Below are 3,949 nucleotides of genomic sequence, written 5' to 3' on the forward strand. Positions count from 1 at the left end.
AAAAGGGCCAGAGAAGAAACCCCAAGGACGAAACCTTTAGGGAGAGAGATCTTCAGATACTGCAAGGGATGAAAATGCCAAGGACAGAATCCTGTGGAGCAGCCTACATCCACTCGGTCTTCAGGCCACGAGTGGCCCACCGGGACCATCCGACCGCCGCGTCATCCTCAGGAGAAGATGCGGATAGGAGGGGCGTGGGGTCAGCACACCGCTCTCCCGGTCGTTATGATGGTATTTTTGACCGAAGCCGCTACTATTCGGTCGAGTAGCTCCTCAATTGGCATCACGAGGCTGAGTGCACCTCGAAAAATGGCAACAGCACATGGCGGCCTCGATGGTCACCCATCCAAGTGCCGGCCACGCCCGACAGCGCTTAACTTCGGTGATCTCACGGGAACCGGTGTAGCCACTGCGGCAAGGCCGTTGCAGCAGCCTACATGGCGAGGCCAAAAATTGGCTGCGGTCTGTGGAGCCAGGAGAGTAAGAATAAGTGAATGGAGCACAAGGAACGATACCTCAGACGACTTCAGTCACTTTCACTGTGGTGTTAGACATTTCTTGTATGTAGAAGACAAGGCATCAGAATCTCTAAAGCATTTCGAAATCGTATACTTCCTTAAAATATGTTTGTTTCTGAAAGTACCAAAAGTTTTTGTATTAAACTCCCAGTTCGTCGACTCCTTGTGCTTTCTTTCTTTGAAGTATTGTTGTACTTGGTTTAACTGAACGAAAGCCTAAGAGAAACAACCTGAGGTTAGTGTAGGAACAGAGATGTCTTACATGGGTCGTTAATTCCATATGCCCCCAGGGAATCAGCAGCTAAAATGTGGTGTATGAAGGATTTTTCACTCTTTTGTGGTTTCTAACCATCGTGTTACTGAGCGTTTTGAAGGGAAGGTAGGAACGTGATAGTTTAATGTTTCGACAACTTAGAGGTCATTGAGATCATTGGATAGGATTGGACGTGGTCTTGTTTCATTAATCATCGTTGCTTTCGCCTGAAACAATGTAAGTAACCTATAGGAAATCTCAACCGTGGTAATTGGTCAATGCTGACGATGCGTTTCCTCGCTTTGCTGCACAGATTAATAAACCGATTCTCACGGGGACAGATCCTGTTGACTGCTGTCAGTTTCCGATTTGTTCCGTACAGTTACTCTAAGATTTCGCCCACTTAGCCTCACACGTACCAGTTCCACGAACATGCGCAGAGATAAATAGGAAGCGGTGCCTGCGCCAGCTGTTCTCCTCTGGGTAGCCAGTAAGCTGTTCCAGTCCGTATCGCTCGATGAAACTGGTACCAACGACGCTAATCGGCTTAGGCGGGCGCGCTTGCCACTTCACCACGAAGATCCGATTAAGTCGCCACGCTGGCGCACAGCCGCGGCCGCGGGCTTTCGGGATCCGAGTCGCGGGAGGCTGCGCGCCGCGCCGCGACGCGACGGCCAGTCGAACCGGTTCCGGTCGGGCGCCTATGCGGCTAGTGTGTCCGCTCGTTCCAACCTAACCTTTCCTTACCTTACCTAAACGCCGCACGACTGCGCGCTTCAGTATCCAAATTCCGTTTCCTTCCCATACCACTGGAACCTCCCTCGTATACATGGTGTTGAGTGTTCAGATGTAGCGTGGATACGCCAACGGCTTAGGGCTACCAACAGTTCCGCTTTTACCGTACATTTTCGATGCTTTTTCTTAGTGTCCAGCTGACATTTTTTAACTTTTTTTAGAAAATGTACAGCATTTTGGTTACGAAGTGGCGTAATTGGGCTACACGCACTTCGCTGTGTAATCTTCATGAGGTTCGCTACTAACGATGTGATTGTTGGGCGAAACATTGTATTCATAGTCAACGTTTACGGAATCTCGATTTGAGGTAACTTGCTGTAGTTTGTCTAGCATCGTCTCGATATTTTCACACTCTGAAACGAAAGCTTCTTTGCTAATCACCTGAAGTTGGAGTTTTTGTATTTTACCGAGTTTAGAAGTGAGCTTCATTCAGAATTATACTGAAGTACTAACGTTGTCTACGATTGTATCCTACTAATTAGAAGCATGTCGTCTTCATAGCCAACAATAGTGACATCAGAAAGAGGCCACGCAAATTCTCAAACATAAAGAAAGCACGGTACACTGAAAATATTCCCAATTGTAACTCAGTATTTTGCTTACGAAAACGGTGGTATTCAAACAAATGTTCTTGACTAATAAAGTAGTCCGAACTAAACTTCAGAAAGTATTGCCAGCTACATTACAAATAATTTGAAAAAGCATAACCTTGAAACTTCTCAATCCACTGTTTTTGTTTTTACTTCAAGTTGACGGCATTGTATTTGCAACAATTAAATGCTACTGTTTAGTACCGTAACAGATTTTTCACACTATTAGTTTTTGCTCATATTGGGAATAGAGCATGTTTCACTATGTCAAATATAAACAGTTTACTGATTTTTAAATAGTCAAGCGTTATTTTTAAATGTTCTGATTTTTGTGAAGCACTGTCCAACTTATGTTAATTTTGAGGTGGCAGCCCTAGTGTGGTTCCGAATGCTTGACGGCTTTCGACTGAACTTGTGCCTCCGGTTCCGCAGTGTTTAGAAATGGAGGTATTACCGAAGATTACTGTTCACAGTGTGAATTTCGGACATGAAAGGGTCAAATAGTAGCAACAACGTTCGCAGTTGTGCACTCCGGGCGATCGACGATCGTCGTTGTCTCCCAATCTGATGCGGCCTACCATAAAGAACTGCCTTCTTTTATAAAACGTCGCAGCTATATCCACTGTGGACAGGATAAGTAAAATTTCCTGAGAACATTACGCAACAGTGGTGAGTATCCGGGACGCGTTAACTATAAAAATCCCAGAAATGGCTTTCAGATGACGGCTAGGCATCCGATTTGTCTTTAAATTCGGTCTTTAAGTGCTACGGTTTGCCTGCTGCTCAGTTACTCCAGGCCTGAGGCAGTCTAGATTCATCAACCGCTTCTGAGTCTGGAAATGAATCATCATGAAGCCTAGAGAACTATGATCTGCTACTACTTCAGTGGAGTGGACGTAAATGTAGCAAAGTGTGTGACTCGCAATTACTTCACTAAAACGTAAAATTTCCGTGAAAAATTATTTACGAAATTTAAGTACAACATTTTCCTGAAAATAAATATAAAAAAATTACACGCTCCTGAATATGAACAATGCCTGAAATTCAAACACATAAAAACGCATTATTTCCCCATCCTCTACTTCAGCTCACTTCACAAAACTAAGAAACAGGTAAGTTAAATAAACGTCTGATGAGAAATTATGAATGGGATACGTGTAATTCTGAATCAAAAGAAACTGGCAACATCATTTGTGAAATGACTGCCCCTCAAGATCATTCGTTTAATTTCACGGTCTCGATTTCATTGCTTAAAGAAATTTGTTTTACAAACTAAGGGAACGCCATTTATTTTCTATACACATACTTCCATTTTGTCTTGCACTTGCTAACTGTATAAGTAATTTACAATAGAACTTATTTTACACGGTGCTGTTGTTAGACAGAATACTGAGGTGATTACCAGTTCTGCTTTTGCCTCTGATTCTTACTTTGACCTAGAATCCTACAAAATAATTACATATCCTCTGCGTCTGACTGGTTCCTATAGAACCACATCTGTTACATCTCTGACTTGATAACATCAGATAAACAACATGTGTAAAATAATTATGTGAGAAGTTCGGTGAAGGGGCTTCATACAAAATTGCGCTCCAGTTTTTGCATCATATTGCTTCAGACGGCGAGCAACCGTCTATAGCTGTGTTTAGGGCACCTGAAAGCAGTTGTATGTGACTTCCTTGGTACTGAGAAGAATGTATCTGATGTGTCAATAAACAACTTCATCTTCCGTGAAAGAAATACATACGAAAAGCTGTAACAGTAATATTGTACGTCACACAGTACATCCCTTG

The 3,949-nt window shown here is 43.3% G+C and overlaps 1 pseudogene; it reads right to left on the reverse strand.

Moving 5' to 3' along the window:
- Positions 1-310: 310 nt before the first annotated feature.
- LOC124561911 lies at positions 311-428 on the reverse strand (annotated as a pseudogene).
- Between the last annotated feature and the right edge of the window lie 3,521 nt (positions 429-3,949).

This window comes from Schistocerca americana, chromosome 1 (assembly GCF_021461395.2).
Source record: "Schistocerca americana isolate TAMUIC-IGC-003095 chromosome 1, iqSchAmer2.1, whole genome shotgun sequence".
In the NCBI taxonomy this organism is placed as follows: Eukaryota; Metazoa; Arthropoda; class Insecta; order Orthoptera; family Acrididae; genus Schistocerca; species Schistocerca americana.